Raw genomic sequence first — 23,835 nt, forward strand, 5'->3', positions numbered from 1 at the left:
TTACCACCAGGTGAAGTGCTACAACGGTCTTTTCGTGCGCTTGCGGATTTATCTGCTTTCGCTAAGAAGCACCAACAAGCATTTATGGCGCTGTTGCCGGGGAACGGTTGTCGTAGTTATCTCTGAACCTAGTTCGCCCTGTATCTTTTATTTTTACCCTTTCTTTTCTTTTTACATTTTCTCCAATGGAGCAACCCACAATACAAAACCTTTCAGCTCCTAAGGGCGAGCTCATTGAACTGCCACAATCCTTGAAGCCAATCATAGCTTCTAGTTACGAGCTCTACCTAGGCTTCATAGCCATGGTTCGGGACCAAGCCTACAGGAGTTTGAGCAGCTTTGTGCTTGCCTGACCATTTCAGGCATGTCACAAGAAACGTTACATTGGAAGTTGTTTCCCTTTTCTCTTAACAAGAGAGTGAGACAATGGTACGACCATAATGTAGGGAAGGTAAATAGAGATTGGGAGGAATTGTGAAATAGATTATGTCTAGCATTCTTCCCTATATCTCGAATCGCTGCCCTACGATAAGAGATACTCAACTTCCAACAAAAAGACAAAGAACCCATAGGTGTAGCCTGGGACCACTTTTCAATCCTATCTAGGTTCGGCCCAGACTTGTCTATACCAAACCATGTGCTGTTGTAGCATTTTTTGTTAGGTCTTAGCAAGGAGTCGGCCCTACAGCTCGACATAGCCGCCGGAGGGTCATTTACCCATAAAACCACAGCGTAAGGAGAAGCTCTCCTAGATCACATTCTAGAGAACACTCCCCCGCTAGAACACATCCATGTAGAGCTTGAGCTGATCCATGAGGAAGTCTCTTCAGCAAAAGCCAAAATTGTCACACCTTTAGAGAGACCCTCACCTGAACCAAAAGCCCAGGACGAAGGTCTCCAACCTTCGAACTTTCCGTTTTTCGATGACAATTTCCTTGAAGATATCGGGAACACCTCAAACTACAGGTGTCAAAAGAGGCCACCTATTCCTATCACTCCCTCTAAGGCATTAGACAATGAATTCCTAAAGGAAATCATCAAGGAGTTGACCGCTATCATGAGTAGTGAATGGTCAAAAGAAGTAGAGCACTCTTCTGAAGAAATTCATATGTGTGTTCCATCTTCAACCATTCAATGCCACATCAAGAGGAACATGGTAAATACTTTATACAACCCTACTATCGGAGTAAACATCATGTCTGCGTCTTTTGCACGCACCTTCATGGACAACAAACCCATTGCTCCGACCAACAAAACCTTTAGGGTTGGGCCCCGAACCAGACTAGAAGGCTTAGGAATTCTCCACAACATTTCCCAATACCATGATAATGTGGAGATTATCCTAAACTTTCATGTCTTTGATATTTAGGACTTTGACATCCTGATAGGGCATCCCCTAGAGAAACTTTTCGTTGAACCACCAAAAATAGGGCATTTGGACACCAAGTTCGGGAGGGAATCATTTTCCATCCAAGTCACTAGAGCCAAAAACTCGGTGGCCGAACCTCTCCCCTATCCTAACTTGCCCTCGGAAGTCATGTCGGTAGCACCTTTTGACTCGCCAGAGTCGTCCTTAGAAAAAGACGCCAAATTCTTCACATAATAAGAGGATGATCTAGGTGAAACCATAGACCTTCCCAAAGAGGAAGTGCTGACACGACCTCCAATCAAGCTTAAACCCTTGCACGCCGGCTTACGCTATGCCTTCCTAAACGGTGATAAAGAAACTCCTGTCATCATCAGCGATAAGCTTAACGATAAGGAGACGACCAAACTCATCGCCGTTCTAAAAAAGCATAGGTTGGTCTTCGGGTATTCCCTGCAAGATCTTAAGGCAATAAGCCCAACGCTTTGCACCCATCGCATATCGATTGACCCAGCTAGTACACCATCTCGGGAGCCTCAGCGTAGGCTCAACAATGCGATGCGGGAAGTCGTGAAGAAAGAATTCCTCAAACTTCTTCACACTAGGATCATTTATCTCATACCACATAGTGACTGGGTTAGTCCCATCCAAGTGGTTCCCAAGAAAGGAGGAATGATGGTCATTGAAAATACCAAAAATGAACATATCCCACAACGAACCGTCACAGGGTGGAGAATGTGTATCGATTACCGAAAGCTCAACGCAGCAACAAAGAAAGATCACTTTCCAGTGCTCTTCATTGATGAAATGTTGGAGCGGTTGGCTAAGCACTCTTTCTTCTATTTTCTCGATAGGTATTCGGGGTATCATCAAATTCCCATCCACCCCGACGACCAAAGCAAGACCACATTCACATGCTCGTATGGAACATACGCATGTCGTAGAATGTCATTCGGGTTGTGTAATGCACCCGCATCATTCCAATGGTGCATGATGTCTATCTTCTCAAACATGATAGAAGATACCATGGAGGTTTTCATGGATGACTTTTCAGTCTATGGAAAGACCTTTGATCACTGTCTAGAGAACTTAGACAAAATCTTGCAGAGATGCCAAGAAAAGGACCTGGTGCTAAATTGGGAAAATTGCCACTTTATAGTCCGAGAAGGCATTGTTCTTGGACACCTAGTGTCTGAGAGGGGGTCGAGGTAGATAAAGCTAAGATAGAGGTTATCGAGCAACTACTGCCCCTAGTGAACATAAAAGGGATCCGTAGCTTCTTAGGCCACGCAGGGTTCTATAGGAGATTCATCAAAGACTTTTCACAAATTTCTAGACCCCTCATGAACCTGCTAGCCAAAGATGCTCCCTTTGAGTTTAGAGATGAGTGCTTGAACACTTTCCATACACTCAAGAAAGCACTCATCTCAGCACCAATCATCCAGCCACCGGATTGGTCGCTACCCTTTGAGATCATGTGCGATGCAAGTGATTATGTTGTTGGTGCAGTCCTTGGCCAAACCAAAGATAAAAAGCATCACGCAATCACATATGCTAGAAAAACACTGATAGGAGCCCAACTCAATTATGCCACTACAGAAAAAGAGCTTCTTGCAGTCGTTTTCGCTATTGATAAATTCAGGTCTTACTTAGTGGGAGCAAAAGTTATCGTTTATACAGATCATGCCGCACTTAAATATTTGCTCACAAAGAAAGACGCAAAACCTCGCTTGATCCACTGGATTCTTTTACTCCAAGAATTTGACCTAGAGATAAAAGATAAGAAGGGAGTAGAGAATACGGTTGTAGATCATTTGTCGCGTATGCAAGTCACTAACATGCAGGAATTACCAATCAATGACTTCCTACGTGACGACATGCTACTGAAGGTGATGGACTCCAACCCATGGTATGCTAACATTGTGAATTATATGGTTGCAGGCTATGTACCACCGGGGGAGAACAGAAGGAAACTACAAGTCGAAACCAGATGTCACCTTTAAGATGACCCATATCTGTACCGGGTATGCTCGGACGGACTGTTGAGGAGGTGTGTACCAACGGCGGAAGGATTGCAAATAATCGAGAAATGTCACTCGGCACCATACGGAGGCCACTATGGAGTATTCCGCACACAAGCCAAAATCTGGCAGTGTGGATTCTTCTGGCTGACGATGTATGAGGACACCAAGGAATTCATTCGGAGGTGTCGGAAGTGCTAGTTTCAAGGAAACATCATAGCTCGCAACGCAATGCCCCTCCACTACAACCTTCCAATAGAAATATTTGATGTGTGGGGCATTGACTTCATGTGACCCTTCCAAAAATCCCAAGACTATGTGTACATCCTAGTCACTGTCGACTATGTATCCAAGTGGGTAGAATCAATGCCATGCAGGGCTGCTGACGCCAAGCATGCAAGAAGAATGTTCCATGAAATAATCTTTCCTCACTTTGGAACACCTCGCATGGTGATAAGCGATGGAGGATCTCATTTCATAGATAAGACATTCAGAGCATTCCTGAAGGAACTTGGCACCAAGCACAACTTGCTACCCCTTACCATCCTCAAACAAGTGGGCAAGCCGAGACCTCAAATAAACAAATCAAGAATATCCTATAGAAAATGGTCAACGACATGGGGAAAAGCTAGAAGAATAAGCTTCCTGATGCACTCTGGGCATACAGGACCGCTTATAAAACCCCCATCGACATGTCACCATTCCAGCTGGTATACGGAAAAAGTTGCCATTTTCCAGTGGAGCTTGAACACCGAGCTCACTGGGCAATCAAAAGCTGGAACATGGACATCAAGCTAGCCAGCAGAAATCAACAGAAGCAGATTGTCGAGCTAGAAGAATGGCATGAGAAAGCTTACCATAGTGCCAAGCTTTACAAAGAAAGAACTAAAAGATGGCACGATCACTGGATCAAGCTAAAGGAGTTCAAGCAAGGCAATCAAGTCCTGCTCTTCAACTCCAAGGTCAAGCTTTTTGGTGCAGGAAAGCTACGTAGCAAGTGGAAAGGACCGTACACCATCATCAACTCTTCACCACATGGCGCGGTCATGATTCAAGACGATGATGGTAACATCTTCAAGGTTAACGTTCAGCGCCTCAAACCTTTCCTTGAGCTTTCTCACAGTTCAAATTTCAATCAAGAACTAGATAGGATAGACTTAATCATTTCATGATAAAAACATAAACATCTTGCTAACAAATACAGTTTTATTCTATCTACTTCTTGAAAAACAACAAAAAACATGCTAAAACCTAAAAATGACCAAAATGCCCTCACTAAAAATAAGCATGATTACTGTACCTAAGCTATTCATTTCAAAATATGAAAATATTATTTCATGATCATGCTTTATTCTCCATCATAACACTCAACCTGAGGCATTTAGTCAGCTTTATAAAATAATTTGAACAAGTGCACGTTATATTTTGAAAATACACACTCAATTCTGAACCTAGACGAAAGCATGGCTAGAGGGGAGCTGGGCCAGGGGTGCCCATGCCTGTGGCGTGCCCGCGCCCCTGCTACCCCCTCTCACCCCCCTTCTTTTGCCAGCGTGCACTGATTTCAGTGGTAAATGGCGTAGTAATGTGCATTGGCTTGGTTTGATTCGAAATAGTGACAAGAGAGGCCTCTCCTTCCCTATATAAGCATACCTCTAGCCTCTCTTCTTCCTCACACCAAGCCAAGCATAGGCTTTCTCTTCTCCCTCACAACAGCAGCACTTGTGCTCTTCCTAGACAAAGAGCAATGGCAAGCCAGGCTCTCACTCTCTACAACAAAGAGAGAGCCTTGTCATTCGCTAGAGAGTACCTTGGGAGAGAAGAAGCACGCTCGATCACCACGGCACCCCTTGCTATCATGCCACCACCTAGCTATAGCAATGAAGGTGACACCCTCAAGCTAAAGTCAGCCCCAGCCAAGAAGGCTAGAAAGGCACACCTTAAGAAAACAATGGGAGGCACCAAGCGTGCAGCTCAGAACATTGGCGGTCCTATCAAACATGCTTCGCGAACATCATCGGCCGGCTCACCTTCCTACCTTACCTCATCCTTCTAGTCAGCTAAACCAAGTTTCCCCTATACCGTCATCGGAATAGACAAATCTGATGGGGGACGTGGGAAGGGCCTCATGGCCAAGAAGGTCCCCAAAACCCAAATCAGGGGACAACCCGCTGGTTTCTTTAGGGATGATGAGCTACCTCAACCTATGGAACCTCCTACCATCAGCTTAAACAAATAGATTAAGGCTTTGTCTAGTCGCATTAGGTTTCTCCAGGGTAGACTGGCCGAGGGGTATACCGTGGAGCTACACTTAGAAGAAGAGATCAGCTCTCTTCATCTTAGTTTCTATGAAGAGCTAGCTAGGATAGCTAAAGCAGCGGGAGTGGAGCCTGCTCTCCCTCTCTCTCGCTAAATACATAGGCGCACAATTTACTTTCAGCATTTTATTTCCTATCATTTTGATTTTCATGCCATGTTGTGCCTATTGTATCAAGTCTCTATAATTCAATAAATGTATTATTTGAAATATTTGTCTCCACTTGTTTTTGTCCCTTGCACACAAAGAAAATAAAAGACAGGAACAAAAACAAGTGTGGGGGAGACGCTCACACTCTCTCCAAAAGAAGTGCACAAAAATACAAAGCATGGTACAAAATTGGTTTGTGCACTCTCTCACTCATTCCTATTCAAAATAATCAATAAAATCTGAACATAACATTTTGATGCTCCAACCCAGTTCTACCAATTGATGAACAATATGCATACTTTTTAGTCCTTGCTAAAAAACTAAAATTTTGTGAGCAACTTATCATTAGGGACCCCATTTTATTCTAAGTAATTGAAATTTGTGATATAGTAGGATGAAATGAAACTTGTTCTCTTTTGCAATAGACTTGGGATTTATTTTCAAAGTCAAAAATGCAATAGCATGCTCCTCAATGATAGAATAATTCCTACCAAAGCCATATACATTGCTTCTTGATAAACTTTACACATAACCACTCACTTTGTGTTGAGTTTTGTCAAACTTTGAGATCTATGTTGAGAGAAGTTTCATACTCCCAAGATCAAAATTCACGTACACCCACAACAATAAAATACTGACTCTTACACTAAGAGTTACGCACTTCATGTTTTCCCCATTCACAAAAAATACTCCAAAAGTGTTATGATTCTCTCTCCAAAAAAAATATATTCATGTGCCAAAAGAATATGGGCTATGAAAAATAAATCCATGCAAAAAGCATGAAGAAAAAGAAAGCAGGCCAAAGAGCATGATGCATATAAAAAATGAGAGAAAACAATGGGAACTTAGATGTCCACCCGAGAGAAAACAATGGGTACCTCGATACCCGCCAGTGAGAATAAAGTAGCCCATACTCAAAAGCACTGTCAAAATAAGAGAGGGAATCATGATCAAAAGGAGTACAAAAGAAAAACAACATCCCATACACTTGCACAATTTCGATCTAAGGGTATGACTTTTCCTTCCAAGGATCTAGGATTTGACTCAACAACACACACAAGGTAAGTGTGCATTCTCATCATCCATACCTATAAACTCCAGATAAAAGCTTATAAAGGTAGGATGAGCAAGAAGGCAAAAGATATTCATAGAAATGCCTTGGTAAGGAAATACAAAACAAAATACATGAGTGACCTGAGAGTATCATTCAAGGAGCAAAGCTATATCTTTTATGCAAAAAGTTCAAAACCCCAAGTTCTAGAGCATGAGTAGAATAAGTTGATTTGAATCCAATCTATTCCATTTTTCAATTACTCAAGATAATTTGGTAAACACTTTGAATGCTCACAAATGCAGGTGAAGCTTGGAATAATTTGTATGCAGGTTGAAAATCTTAGAGTAACAACCACCTTAGTCCTTCATACCTTTACTCGAGGACATGCAAAGGACTAAGTGTGGGGGAGCTTGTTGGCGGTTCTTAACTCAATTCTCACACTGCCAACATTCGACTAAAATTCACCAAAACAAAGAGAGATAGGGCTTTTAAACTAACAAATTCCATAGTTTTGGTGGAGTATCTTGTTTTGTAGGTTATATATGGAAACATGCTACAAATGGGCCAAGAGAAGAGAAAAAAGAACATGAAATGACAAAACAAACCTTGGCCCAAAGCAAAACAAGAAGAAGCCCAAACCAGCAAAGCATAACCAAGACAACCCACCTCGGAGCCCACATCCAAGCCTAGAGAGAAGCCCACCAGCATGAGGGGGGCAGTTGAGCCAGCCCAGGCGTGCCCGCGCCCCCATTTCTGCCAGCTAGGCTCTCTCTGTTGTGGCGGTTATGCAATTATGAGGGGAGGACGGTGCGGTGGTGGATCCGGGGAATATTCCCCTGGAACCGACCACCCACCTCCTATATAAGGAGGAGCACACCCCCTCACTCCACACACTCATACACAAGCAAGAGCAAGAGCAAGGGGAGCTTCTAGGCTAGCTTCTAGCTAGAATAGAATAGGGAGGGAGTGAGGGAAGAGTTGGAGAAAGAGCGGACTCGGTCCCTCTACTTCGTGTGCCCAGTTCGCCAAGTACGCCAGGAAGACGGAGTGTCGGGCTTGTTAGCTCCCTCCACTTGTACCTCGACGTTTGTCTTACTGATTGGGGTAAGAAGTTCATGTTATTCTATCGGTTTGATTACTTTTGAGCAAGTTATCGTTATTGTTATACTCTTGCGGGTTCATCTTCTGTCCCCGTGGTAGAGGTACTAGTAGAGGACTCCTGATAAAGATGGAAGTTCCTGGTCAACGCTAGAATCATAACCGATAGCGTAGACATGGTGTCTAAGCTAGAAGTTACCTTTGTTTGCCTCGTACTCCACAGTTGAGGGGTAGGCGGCAGGTGGTGATAGCCCTGTCTGTCCTTTGTAATCCCCCACATTTTGGTACGGCGTAGAGCTATAGGCTAGCATTGCTTGGCAGACCAGGTGATCACCGGTGCCCGAAACAAGGTTATAACGATAATGCTATCTTGACTTAAGGAATCTACCTTTAGAAAAACCTCACTACCCAAGTTATCCTTCTTTTGTTCTTGGGGAGAACTAGCTAAGAGACTTCCTACAAAACCGTTCCTCAAGAAAAATATGATACCCTGCTTACCACCGGGTGAAGTGCTACAACGGTCTTTCTGTGCGCTTGCGGATTTATCTGCTTTCACTAAGAAGCACCAATAGTCGTCTGCCCGGCCATGGCGTTCTGCGCCACCACGGCTCATGGTGTGGCTTGTGGCTTGGCCTACGATCCCCTTGACTAGAGCCGTACGCGGCTCAGGTGGCACAGTGCTGGTCCGCCCGGCACTGTTATGGGCGTGCGCTCTTAAGTATGGCATGTCGTGGCTCCGTCAGGCGCGGGGGCGTGCCAACCCCTGTACTGCGGCGTGGCATCGTGGTATGAGTCCCACGTCCAGAGTGGTTGGAAGGGGACAGCCTGGGCCCTCTATGGGCCCGGATGTTTTACGCCCGACCCTTCGCCCCAAGCCGATGGGCGAAGTGGGAACTCCCCTGTGGGATCGGACGAGTCGGAGCTCCCGAGCCAGCCATCGGGTGAGGCAGAGCTGGTGCCTATAAGGTCAGACATGGCAAGGCCCACGCCCCAACCGTCGGGCGAGGCGAAGCTTGCGCTTCTGCTTTCAGGCGAGGCCGGTCCCACACCCTAGCCATTAGACGGGCCTAGATTGGTGCCTGGATCGCCTAGATGAGTTTGGGCCTCTTTCGCAAAGGCCCACGATCAAGTTTCGGCCATATCCTAGATCGCTCAGGTGACTCGATGTCTTATTAAGCCCTTTAATCTGGGTACCCTAATATTGGTACCCGACACTCGGTCTCGGTCTCGTTCTGCCTATTTGGTTTTCACGGTTGCAACTGAGATTAGGAGTTGGGAAGAGAATAGAAAGAGATACAACGTTCCAGATGTAAAGATGCTAGAGAGAAAGAAAAAGTGAAAGAGTCTTAGTAGTTTTTGAATACCTAATACTAAAGAGGCAAAATTTCTCAACCCTCTTTTTTTCGTCTGGCCCCAAATCACTGACTCGGTCTAGGTTTCGTTCTCCCTATTAGGTTTTCACGGTTGCAACTGAGACTAGGAGTTGGGAAGAGAATAGAAAGAAATACGGGGTTCCAGATGTAAAAATGCCAGAGAGAAAAAGTGGAAGGGTCTTAGTAGTTTTTGAAATATATCAGGTTTCCTGATGCAAAATGTCCAGATCCGAATGAGCCTCCTAGTGCTGGACCAAGCTCATGCAAGCCTTTTTTTTCTTTTTCTGTCATTTTTCTCTTTTTCTATAGAAACAGAGATCTTGCAAAATTCACAAAAAATCATAGAAAATCAGAAAAATACCAAACCAGTTTTGTTAGCTTCATAAAAATATAATCTATCCATAGATGTTATGAATCTTATTAGGTTGTGCTTTGTCTGTAAGTATGTTAAATCATCCTTGCATATGTTGCTTGCATATAGGTTCAACGATGACCGAGAACATGCAAGAGGCAGACCCCAAATACGCGGAGGTGGCTGAGGAATATGAGGAGGAGATCCCCGTCGTTGGTGTTCCTAAAGGCTTCACTAACTTTCCGTTGTTCAGTTCCTGCCCAAGGCAAGCTCAATGCATAACTCCTACTTTTCAGCACTTATGACTGTTTGCGCATTATGTTTTGATTTGAGGAGAAGGATTTACACCATCTTATGTAGTTATGATTAGAAAAAAAAACTTGCTTTTATTAAAATATGGATTAGTCAATGGTACAGCTAAATATTTCGTGAACTGCAATCTTAGCAGATTATTCTCACAAAATCTAAACAAATGGATTTATGTAATTCCTGACGAGGACTGCTGTGTAAAAATTTAAGAGAGGCCTAAATCATCGGTGGACAGACCATCCTTGACACATCGACAAAAAAATTACGGAGGTTGATATGATGCATAAAAAATGCTACAAAGGTTGATATTGAGTCATAGAAACATGTGGGTATTATGAAAAATTAAAGCTACGATATATTTATAGCTAAATAATCATGCTCTTTGCAATGAAATGAAAAAAATACCAAGGTGTATTTTAATTTGATACAAGTTTAATAACACATGGTTATTTATTGTCAGCATTAACTTATATTATGGATGTCACGGTTATCATAAAATAAATTATAAAAGGATAGAACATAAGTAGATATGTAACATTCGCGTTGCCGTTTTGCATGAATGCTTGATGTTTTTTTTTCTCCGTTACAAAGCACGGACATATTTGCTAGTTAACGTAACAAAAAGCCTTCAATTATGACACAATTATCTGGTAAAAAGATGTCAGACTACTATTTTTTGTCCAGATCTTCTAGGGTCATCTATGAAATACTGCCAACTTCTGCTTGCAAAGAAGCCAACCAATCATCCCCAATTTTTTAGCTCCTGTGTCCTGTTTATGCAAAAAAGATGCATGTCATGCAAATGTACTGGTAATAATAACGGAGAGCTATATTCATAGTACATAAATGAACGTAAGATTTAAAGCTGTCAGCTAAAACAGTGAACAATAGTTTGTATCTTACAAAAAGATCATTGGCAGATAGGAATGACGACAGCCTCTACGTTGAGGGGTAATTTTAAGAAAAGTCAAACGTCCATATCCGACGCAATTCCTACTACCGAGTTATGCATTTCTGCTGTTCATGCTTCTTGCATGTTAATCGATGCAAGATCTAGCTCCATGCTAATCCATCAGATAACTGATACATTATGTATCATATTAACAATAACTAGCCAGTAACCCGCGCGTTGCCGCGGGAAACCGACAAAAGCAAGCAATTGGTACAAAGAATATACCCTTCCATACTCTAACATGCAAAAGAATTATGAAAACTTAAATAGCTCACTATTCTAAGAAAATGTGGGAACTTAGTTTGTAACAAACATTAGTTATTGGACCTCCATCAGACATTTAATCACCAAGTTGTACTGATCTTAGCGACTGAATGACAATGGTTGGAGAAGGTGTCTGCTAGTGATCAAAAGAGCAGTGGCTATCAAACCACAATGATTCAGTTTGTTGCCGAAGGATGGCACTTGTAAGGCCAATGTGGAGACGACATATGCGGCTCAAGAATCATTGTTTATGAAACTAAGAAAGGATGAATTAGAAGAGCAAACTGTAAAAATAATTGTGGCCGCCAAAAGCATTGACTGACATTTTTTTAAAATGTAGGTCTATAATGATTCAAGCCGTAAAGGTAACACTCATTAAGATATGCAGAAGTAACACAGAAGAATGCACAATTTGCATGCAGAATCCTTTTGAGCATTTCGTCAAACATTTGAATGGCACGGAGCTGCAGGTTCAAAGAAACAACAGCCATTACCTCACCGTGCTTAGACAATGGTGAACCGAGGTAAGACTTGAGCGCGGGGCCGCTGGAGGCGAGGAAGAAGAGCCACCGGTGAATACGGCTTCCACGGAGGTGGCGGCGACCATCGCACGAAGCACATGCGGCGCGAGCACACGTGCAGACACTGGCAACGAAGCATACCAGCAGCAGCAGCGGAGACACACCGGTGTGCACAGACGACGGCGCGGCGGCAAGACCGCGAAGGCGCGCGTGAGGAGGCGGTGCACAATAGGAACGACGGCGGCACACGATCAAGTAGGAAAGAACAGGAGATTGTGTCGGCCTGTCTCTCTCCAGCGAGAGAAGCCTGGAAGGATCTACGGGCAACATGAAGTGCATTCAGTCCAGCCGTAGATGGGCAATCGGATGGCAACTAATAGGCAGTGACGTGGACTCAGCAGAGAGCAGAAAATGGTGTAAAAAATAAGGGTAAATGGTAGATATGTGAAGCTGACCAAGGAAGGTATAGAATCCAGCATTGCTCTATCACGATTTTGTGATTCATGACATAATTAATTGGAATAAGAAATGCAGTCTTGCAGGCTTCTCGTTTAGAAATGTGAGCATGGAACAAGAAACACACTGTTTTATGTTCCATATGTTAGGACTCCATGAAAGCTAAGAGCATGCATCCCATCTCATCACAGTTGCCACTAAATAGGACAACCATTTTGATCCATAGTATAAGACTAAAAGCAATGCAACTGAACAAAGTCCAGAAGAGAATCTGGGATGACATGTTGTTTCCTCCGAAGATACTGTTGGAGATTATCCAACCAAAATTAAACAAAAGTTTTGTAGATCTAGATAAGTTATATGGTCATAGGGCACTCAAACTGGAACAATAATAAGTCAACTGGAGAGGAGGCTCAAAAGTGATTTCACATCCTCACCAAATTTGATGTCGAGTTCGTCACCAGCATCCTGCCCTTCTTCTCATGCCCTCATCGTTTTCCCTTGTATGAGGAAGGAAGGACTATGTGACAACACATGATGCAAAACCGAAGAAGTCCAGTCACAAATTAGAAGAGGCCTGAGTCTCCAGTAGCAGCGAAAGAAAACTGGGACTGCAAGTCTGCGATCACAATCATCGAGAGAGTCTTGATTCCATAAATTCTCATCTAGGGGAGACCTTAAGCCTATGGCTCTCCTCTCCCCCCACCCCCTCCCGCTCTGGAGCTCCCTCCTCTGCTGCGCCCATGTCCGATCCACGTCTAGCTAAGCCTGTTGATCCATACTCCTCCTCCGGCGCTCGGTGGCTCTCTCTCCAATGGCGCATGACCTCCAGGGCTTAAGCTTCCGCCCAGGGGTTGGTGTCGAGGATGTAATCCGAAGTAAGTTTGGTTGTTAGGTCTCCCCGGATGTGCCGGGTCACGCCTTCTTCCTTGTTGCTTCTTTTGGGCGTTGCAAATTCAGGCTCTCTCCTATTTTAGTGGGTTTCTTGCTCCAGGCCACCATTGGTGGTGTGGCTAAAGATTTTGAGGTTCTTCCTCTGTCGGATAGAGTGTTTCGTTTCTCAGTTTCGCTCAGTGGTGTTGGTTTTCATGTTGTTAAGCTCCATTCTTTTGAGTGTTCTCTTTACAAGGTTTACTTTCATCTTTGGAGTAACGGTTGACCTCAATGGTTTCATGAATGGAAATCCTTCGGCTCTGAAGAAGAAGCTTCCTGGTCTGTTCAAAAGAAAGTAGCTAAAACCAGCACCAATGCCTTCAGATTGAACCTTTCTTACGCTGTAGCAGTTAAGAGTTCAGTACTGACGGGTGCCAACAGTGTTCCTTTGCGTGATCATCAAAAGAAAGGAAGTGTTTTCAGTCGTTTAATCTTTCCTGGTAGCAATGTTCATGCATCCTCTTCTTGCAAAGGGAAGCAGCCTATTGGTCAGTTCACCCAGAATGGACCCACCTTTGACCCTGGTCAGAATTTGAATTTTGGCTCTCTTGCCAGTCAACCTCTGTCAAGGCAAAATCTTTCCAAGAGCTAGCATCCTGGTTTTTGCTCTCGATGTTTGTCAGAAGGCCACCGCAGAGAAGCATGCAGATTAAGCATTAAGTGTTTTGCATGCAGGCATGGGGGACATATCGTAATTAACTGCCTAGGGAACAGTAACTCGGGGAGTAAAGTGGGCGGTTTTACAGCAGGCTGCAGTGATACAGTGAGCCTTGAGCAACCCAAAGCCAATGCTAATGCTGGCGGCTTGGTGATTGGGCCGAAGGAGCAGTAGAGCCCACCAGTGTTCGACTCGTTCACTACTTGGGCTAGATCATAGCCATCTTCCTCGCAGACCACGCCACCGCCGGAGCCAACGGTGGTTCTCTGGCCTAATAGCCTACGCGCCCATGATAGGGCGTAGTTTAGATTGCAAGTTTTTTCACTCTCTTTTCATCATATCAAATTTTTGGACACATGCATAGAGTATTAAATGTAGATAAAAAAATAATTAATTACATAGTTTGATTGTAAATTACGATACGAATCTTTTGAGCCTAGTTAGGCCATGATTAGACAATAATTGTCAAATACAAACCAAAGTGCTACAGTGCCAAATACTGATTCCTAACCTCAATCTAAACAAGGCTCTAGGTGGACCAAGCAGCTCAAAGGCCTACTCACCGGACACAACATTAACGTTGGGGTGGTCAGCAGCTTCTAGGCATGACCCTTCACCTTCTGCTGGTACTACCACTATACAGCCCCCTAATATTGCATTGGCTCCCAAGTTCAGAAAACCCCAGTCTCGCAGCTTCACTCCACCCCCACCACCTCCAGCTCAGGCATCAGGAGAGGGTGAGGCTTTGATCATGGCATACCAGAGGGTGGATCCTGGTCCATTCAAGCCAAGAGGAATGCATGTGGAGGACGTGCCCAATAGGCCGATGATGGGTCAGAGTGGTCGCTGGGAGAAGGCCAATGCGTAGGAATGAGGACTTGGCGATCGTGACAATCAACCCATTGCCTAGTAATCCTCTCCACTTTCCTGCATTCAAGGAGGTTCTTAGGGAGTTCTTGGAAGAGCATAGGGGAGTAAACATCATAGAAGTGCAGCCATGTCATTTAGGACAAGCTTTTGTGAGATTTGAGAATGAGTATGATCGAGATAGGTTTGTGCTTGAGAGCCCTCACCCTTATGGGGATGTCAACATTTCCTTCACTAAGCATAATCAAGGGAGGAACTGGAGGAGGGTAAATTTTAACCAAGAATGTTGGCTCATGCTCATGGGGTTCCTGAATGATTACTTGGAACAGGAGTACGTGGACATAGTCATGGGGGCATTTGGAAAGGCTATCAATTGGGATAATAATCCTGCTCATTTAACTAGGATGTTGGTCAGAGCAAGAGTAGTTGATCTTGCTTCGATTCCACACTTTATTGTCTTCTCTGACACAATGGGCTATGAGGGGGATTCATGAACAATTCAAGTTGAGATTTTGCAGCATGAAAACCTAGGCAATGGGCCGCCAGATGAGGAGCCAGTACCACTCCCAGAGCCAGATCAGGGTCCACCGCTCTTCAATTTTTTTGGCCTGGGTCAGCAAGTTCTTGCACCTATAGGAGCACATGCTGGTCAGAACCAGATTGATTAGATACAGGGACAGGAGCTGGCACTTGGACAGAACATTCATGAGCAATAGTAGGAGGATTGGCCTGGCTGGCCTGAGGAGCTCCCAACTGCTAGGCAGCAAGTTGGCCCACAGATCAATCTAAATGATGCTCCAGTCATTGTAGAGTAGGACTTGAATGAGGCTCCATTGGGGGATGATTTGCAGGAGATGATAATCCATCCAGCCTAGGAACAATTGCAGGAAGAAATTTAGATTCTGATTCACAATGAGCCAGAGCAACAATAGGAGGGAGCCTAGGAGGTTGTTGAAGATAATCTAAACCTGAATGTTGTCATTCCTCAGATCAATCATTGGGAGAACTTTCTTCACCATGAGATACCTGAGGATGATCTGATGTTGGATGCAGAGGATGAAGATTTAGAAAATCAGCAGAACCTAGCAGCACAGCAGCAGAACCTGGCAGCATAGCATGATATGAACCAAATCCAGCCTGAGGCAGATGTGGGTATAGGGCCAGTTTTTTAGAACAACATTCATCTTGGAATGGTCAGGACTTTTTTCAACAACCCTCCTTTGCCATACCCAGGCCATTCAAATTTGCCCTGGTTGGCACCAAACACAGTTGACAAAAGGGGGCCTGCTAACAAATCTCTCATAGAGGTGCCAGTGAAATGGTTGGGCCTATTTCAAGCCCTCCTTCAGGCTCTGACCCAACATTCCTGGGCCAAGCAGTTACTCCTTTCAGGGCTCCCTGAACTGCTAAAGACTGAGGGAGACTGGACTGCCTTGATTTCTGTCAACAATAAGCCCACTCCATCTGATAGCTGTGTTTACCTCTCTGGTGAGCCTATTGGGGTCAAAGCAACTAAGGAAGCTATACAGGATTAGGAAAAGGAAGAAGTCTCTCTAGGGAAAAAAAGAAACAGAAAGTCTAGGCCTGTCACCCCAGTAGTGGATTCGGTTGTCAGACGAAGTGACAGGGTCAGAGCAACCTGCAATGGGTTCAAGGGGAATGTTTGTAAGGCAAGAAACTATTTGACTTGTTCCTCTGAGCCACCAACTCTGTCCCTAGCTTCTCTAAAAAAGATAGGTATCTATTTGTCAGCTACAGCCAGACTAGGTTCTGTTTAAGAAGAAGAAAACAAACCCAATTAGGAAGAAGCAGAAAAAGGGAAAGGATGAAAAGAGCAAGCAAAATGGAGAAGAAGCCGACAAGGAGATGGATGATGGTGAGCTTAAACTCTGGTTGGTTTAGTTATTTCTTTGTCTAGCTTGTTTATGTCTTTGGTGCCTTCTTGGTGGCCTGGTGCTAGAAGGGAGACGTTGCTCCCTTAGTTATTTTTCTGTTTGGCTTGATTCTGTTTTTTGTGCTCCCTTGGTGGCCTGGTGCAGGAAGGGAGATGTTGCTCCCTTCGTGTTTCTCCTTTCTCCCAGTTTCCTTTTATGGCACACAATAGAAGCTAGAAGATCCTAAATTGGAATGTGCGTGGGGTGAACTCGGGTAAGAAGTGGAACTCAATTAGAGACAAAATCATTGAAAGCAGAAGCGAGATCATCTGTTTATAAGAAACTAAGAGAGAGGTGTTTGACATGGCCTTCATTAGAAAATTTTGCCCTGTAGCCTTTGATGCCTTTGAGTACCTCCCTTCTATAGGTGCTTCAGGGGGAATCTTAGTTGCTTGGAAAAGCAGTGCTTTCCTGGGCAGCCTGGCTTTTAGCAATAACTATGCTATCTCTATTGAGTTCACATCCAAGTTCAGTAATGACAGTTGGTTACTCACAACAATCTATGCTCCATGCACCCCTATTGGCAAAAGGGAGTTCTTAAGCTAGTTTAGAGAATTCCAAATGCCAGAGGAAATAGACTGGCTTGTTGTGGGAGATTTCAACTTGTTGAGAAGGCCTGAAGATAGAAATAGGGAGGGTGCTGATGTTAATGAAATGTTTCTCTTTAATGAAACCATAAGCAAGCTAAGCCTCATTGAACTGCCTTTGCATGGCAGGCACTTCACTTGGACTAATAAACAATTTCCCCCTTTATTGGAAAGGCTAGATTGGTTCTTCTCTTCTAACTCCTGGACTATCAAATACCCTAACACATTGGTCAAAACTTTTGTGATGGAGACCTCTGATCATTGGCCATGTGTAGTGGAGATTGGCACCAAAATTCCTCAAGGCAGGACTTTTCGCTTTGAAAATTATTAGCTCAATCACAATGACTTTGCCACAGTTGCAGTACAGGGATGGGTGGCACCAGATGGCATTTCTGATGCAGCCATGCTTCTCACTGCCAAATTCAAGAATCTAAGGAAGGGCTTAAGAGTTTGGAAGCAGCAGTTGCCAAACCTAGCAGCAACCATAAATAACATTAAGTCAGTGATACACTTCTTAGAAACAATTGAGCTGTTTAGAGATCTCTCCTTATCTGAATGGAACTTCAAGAACCTGGTGACTGAGAAGTTGATCTTTCTTCTGAAACAACAAAAAATATATTGGAAGCAGAGGGGAAAATAAGGTGGGTGAAGGAAGGAGATGCTGGGACAAAATTCTTCCATGCACATGCCACAATCAACCATAGGAGGAACACCATAGCAACTCCTCAGGATAGTCAAGGAAATTCTTGTCAGCAACATGAAGCAAAGGCTGCACTGCTTTGGGATTCCTTCAAACAAAGATTAGGGACATCTGAATTCAGCAGCATGATATTTAACTGGAATGGGTTACTGCAGAGAGCTGAAGGTTTACAGCAGCTAGAAACCACTTTCTCAAAAGAAGAGATAGATGAAGTGGTAGCTGGATTGCCAAATGACAAATCTCTTGGGCCAGATGGGTTCACCAATGAATTTATTAAAGGTTGTTGGCCCCTTATTGCTCTAGATTTTTATAATCTCTGTCAGGCTTTCTTTGATGAAAATTTATGCCTAAGAAGCATAAACAGTTCATACATCACATTGATTCCTAAGAAAGATCATCCTCAAGGGGTTTCTGATTATAGGCCAATTTCACTTCTTAACACCTCACTAAAGCTCTTGACCAAGTTGCTGGCAAATAGATTACAAGGCAAAATTAAGAGCCTCATCCATAGGAACCAATATGGGCTCATTAAATCTAGGACCATCCAAGATTGTCTGGCTTGGGCTCTGGAATACATACACATCTGTCACAAGTCAAAAAAGGACATCATAATCTTGAAGCTTGATTTTGAGAAGGCCTTTGATAAAATTGAGCATGAGGCTGTCCTGGAGATCTTGAGAGCAAAAAGATTTGGACAAAAATGGACTAACTGGATTCAGGCAATCTTAAGCTCAGGTACATCATCAGTACTTCTCAATGGGGTACCTGGCAAAACCATTCATTGTAGGAGGGGGTGAGACAGGGGGACCCCCTTTCTCCACTTGTGTTTGTTTTGGCTGCTGACCTCCTTCAGGCAGTTTTGAACAAGGCCAGAGAGCAAGGACTATTTATCCTGTCAATCCCTCTTAGGCACACTGCAGACTTTCTTGTGGTCCAATATGCAGATGATACTTTAGTCATAATGGTGGCTTGCACTAGGCAGTTGTGGACTCTTAAAGCCCTCTTACATACTTTTGGAGAATCAACTGGACTAAGGGTAAATTACTCAAAGTCTTTCATGGTGCCAATCAATACAAGTGAGCAAAAAATGCAACATTTAGCCAGGACATTCAATTGTGAGATTGGTAGTCTACCATTCACCTACTTAGGTTTACCTTTAAACCTAACAAAGCCAAGGGTGGTGGATTTTACTCCTCTAGTTAACAGATGTGAAAGGAGGTTGGCTGCAACCTCAGTTTTTTTAAACTAGGCAGGAAGGTTGAAGGTGACAAATTCAATCTTTTCTGCCCTACCAACCTTTTGCATGAGCACCTTCCTTCTGCAGCAAACTATGATTGAGCAAATTGACAAGTTCAGAAAGATTTGCCTTTAGAGAGGGGCTGATCCCAATGCTAACCAGAAGCCAAAAGTAGCCTGGCCTGTGGTATGTAGATCAAAGGATGAAGGAGGTCTTGGAGTTCTAAACTTGCAAACTCAAAATGAGGCTCTGTTGCTAAAACATCTAAGTAAATTCTTTAACAAGGAAGACACACCATGGGTTTCATTGATTTGGGAGGTCCATGATGACTCTGGAAAATTACCTAGGACTACTAAGAAGGGCTCTTTCTGGTGGAAGGATATTTTAAAATTGCTGGACAAATTCAAAGGGATGACAAGGGTGGAAATCAACAATGGAAAATTTTGTCTTCTTTGGGAAGATCTTTGGAGTAATGAGCCAATCATGCATAGCTGTCCAGAACTATATTCTTTTGTGAGAAAGAAAAATATACATTTTGCTAAAAGTGCAACTATAGTTCCTTTCCATGGACTCTTTCACTTGCCTCTTTCTCAACAGGCTCATGTTCAAATGCTACAACTCCAAACACAAATGTTAGAGATTCAGCTCAATGACCTGAATGATAAATGGGTGTTCATTTGGAATTCAAGCACTTTCTTAGTTAAAAAAGCCTACAAACAAATGAGTGGTCACATGAACCTTCATCCAGTCTATAAATGGTTATGGAAAAGCTCCTGTCAGAAAAAAACATAAAGTCCTTTTTTGGCTCCTCATCAAGGACATATTAAGCAGCAGAGAACTCTTGAGGAGAAAACACATGCTCCTACAAGATTACAGTTGTGTCCTATGCACCAGCACTGAAGATGAATCAGAAGACCACCTATTCTTGAGCTGTCCCTTTACGCTGCAATGTTGGAATTGGATCAATCTATAGATAAATACAAATTTGGACCCCTTCCAAACTTTAGAATATCTTAAAGATCAGCTGCATGTTCCTTTATTTATGGAAATTATCATCTTAATGTGTTGGGTTATTTGGAAAGCAAGAAATGATGCAATTTTTTGTCAAATGCCACCAAGCCTACCAAGGCTGAAAGCTAATTTCAGAGCTAAACTCCGGTTGTTATTGCTGAGAGCCAAGAAGAGTTATTCACCGAGGATTGATCAATGGATAGCAGATCTAGGATAGCTTGGTTTTTATCAGTTACTTGCTCTTTTTTTTACCTCTTTCTTTGTTTCTTAATTCCTCTCCCTTTTGTCTTGTCTCTGCCTTTTTTACTGTACTGTTTAACTTCTTTTAATAAAAGTTAGTAGGGGTCCTGACCCCTCCTGTTTCCAAAAAAACAAATTCTCATCCTACTCAACCTCGTCTTCTAGGAGCTTGTTATCCTGGTCAGGAGTAAGGATGGCAAAGGGCGAGTTCGGATCGGGTGGAGTCTCTAGGCACCCAAAAACAAAACCCGAACCCACCCCGAAACCCGATTCAGGTGAAAATCTGTAACACCCGGTTTCAACGACAAAGCCGAATGCACACCATATGTGAGCCCTGGAAATCAAATCTCACATATAGCTACAAATGAAGGAGCAGTATCAATTCATAATGCTTAATATATAGCGAACTTAGCAAAAGAGATAACCTTAGAAAGCAATCAACGGACAGACAACTCTAATCTCCGGGTGCAGACTTCACTCCACTGGATCCAACTGATTGGTTGATCACAAGCCTAACTCCTTCAGACTCTAGTAAAGTGATATCCAGCCTGAGGTGTGGGGGAAATTGCAAGGGTGATTCCATGTCGAACTCAGCAAATATAACATGGGGTTTATGAGGTTCAAATAGCTGACACTGGTTGAACTGCAAGTAGCTTTTAAGTGTATGATCAAGTTTTAGCATTTATTAGCAACAAGGTAGCACCATAGTTCCCATAACACATGATCATTATACAAGAACAATAAACAGCTCAAAGACAACTTAGTTAAGCATAATTAGACAAGTGCTCACCTTTGGCATAAGAATCCCTTGGCCACTCGTGACCATGAGCACGGCTGATATATCAGTTTATTAAACTCTACGCAGAGGTGCACACTTTCACTGTGGGTCATGATTCTCAAATGCCCGGGTTAGCTAGGCCCAAAACACAGAGAACCATATAAAGCCACTCAAAAGTTCGTCTAACCGGAAAGGGCCACAGGGTCATCGGATATAGGAACCCCCTTCCAAAAATAAAAGGTTGCTTCCATAGCTAGGCTCAACAGGACAGAGGCTGTCCTATACCCAACTCGTAGTCCTCTAAGCCGGCTAGAAAAGGTCTTCTAAGCAACTAGAGCCAGAGCCATGTAGCCCTCACAGATGTACTGTAAGTCCCAGATAATCACTTACAAATGAGTCCTCATAGAGAGGGAATTTAACCCTCCTGTTGTTGCTAACAAGTCATCTTTTATAGTTTATAGCTCAATTATTAATCAAGTATCAAGATCATGGTCAATGTTAAGCGCTAGCAAAAGTAATACCCAAATGCATAGATCCCGAGGTTTCAAGGTATTCAGTAAACAATTTCTAGGGAATCCTATAAAGGGTATCAAGGTGGACACATGCATATGAAATTTAGTGATTAAAGTGAATAGGACATCAAGGATGATCCCATGATATACTTGCCTTAAACACCGATCCTTCGGTAAGCTTTAATCTTTAATGTTTTTCTTCTTCTTCTTGATCACCACGTATACCTCACCAACTAGATGTAATCATAAAGCACCACACAAGCATCCATACAAACATGCATAGCAAACATAGTAAATTTAGAACAATACATCAATCAATAAAAAGGTTTGAAAACTAATCTACGCATTGCTACGAACACAGGCACGAAAAGCACTCTAATCAGAGCTACGGTTGAAAAGATACAACTACCGAAAGATCTACTCATAAAACTATTAGCTTCATGTGTCTTAATGGTATAAAAACATATATAAGATATTTTATAGAGATTATAATTTAAGTCAAATTTAGATTTGATTTATAAAACTAAAGTGAAACAAATCATATTCTATTTATAAGATCCAGTTGCATAATTGTTATTTAAGATATGATTCAAACCATGAAATTCCAATATTCGTGACATGATAAACACTGTTACAAACGCGTAGATCTTGACGCTATGAATCTAACGCAACTTGAATGGACTAAAACGGATCTAAGACGCAGAAGATATGATTTAAACAAGATTTCTTTTAGTTGAATATTAGATTAAATCTAATCATGAATTTTAAAATTTAAAAACATACTGAACAGTAGTATGAACACGTAGATTATGAAATTATGAACCTAACGCAAGTTGAACGGATCAAATCGAAGTTAAAACGGAGAAGTTATGGCTAAAACAAAATCAGTGGTAAATCTGTAAATAAGTGAAAACATATTTTGGATCTAAACCGACGAAACTACGCTTTCCAAATAGGAAAACAGATTCTGAAAAAGTGCTATGGGCTGCGGGTTTGAAAATAGAAAACTGGAGGGGCTCTTTTAAAACAAACCAGCGACGGCGACGGCGACGGCGATGGCGACGAAAAGAGAAGAAAAATATAATTTACTACACGAGGGATTTCCTAAACTAGGGACTCCCTATATGGTAGTTTTGGTGTGCTTTGCCCAAGGGATTGATTGATATATATAGGAAGAAAACTCCCCACATCTACATCAACTAACAATATGGTACTAATTAATGTTGCACCCTCCACCTTTACTAATAGGCCTAATTAATTATTAAAGCCCATTAGTAAATAAAGACATGGGCCTTTGGGCATGAGGAAATCTGAGATATTTTATTATTTTCGGAATTAATTAATTTCATTGATAAAATAATTCTAGAAAAGTTCAGAATTGAATTTTAAGCCACGAAAAATACTCTGAAGGCTTTGAAAATTCAGAGAAAATTCTCAGAGATATTTTAGAACAAGACGAACCCAAATAAAGTATTTGGAGCTCATAAAAAGATATTTTGGAGCATTTAAAAAATTAGATTATGCTCACAAAAAAGTGGGAACAAGTTCCGAAAAAAACCGAAGAAATTCCCGAGGTATCCATGGAGATAGGTTGATGAATAGTGAGTAGGAAGGAGTGATTTGGATTTCTTGGAAAAGATTTTAGGATACTTCTCAAGCAAATATTAAGTAGGAAAACAAGGAATTTGATCGGTGAGAAAGACTAAAAATTGCTGGAGAAAGAAGATCGACTTACTAAACGCATTTTTAAAATCTTTTCTCACAACATGAAATAAATCAACAACCAAGCATCATATCAAGCAATAGCTCGTCAAATTAATTTGGAAAAGCTTAAAAATTTTATATTTTTCCTATAACTAAATTTACGCTAGTTCAAACTAAGATTGGTAAATTTTATCCAAATATCAAAACATTTATTTTAATTAGTGTTTTCTATGCACAACCCAAAATTAGAAATTTTGGGGTGTGACAAAATCCATTCCCAAAACTAAAACCCGTGGATACCCGAAACCCGACGGATTAATCGAAACCTGAGAATGTTTCAATAAATTAGCAGAACATAAGAGATGATACTGAATATCATAGATGATATATAGAACATGCAAGTAGAAGTAGCAGGCTAGTTGCTAGCAGGTAGCCGATGCC

Source organism: Miscanthus floridulus, chromosome 7 (assembly GCF_019320115.1).
Source record: "Miscanthus floridulus cultivar M001 chromosome 7, ASM1932011v1, whole genome shotgun sequence".
In the NCBI taxonomy this organism is placed as follows: domain Eukaryota; kingdom Viridiplantae; phylum Streptophyta; class Magnoliopsida; order Poales; family Poaceae; genus Miscanthus; species Miscanthus floridulus.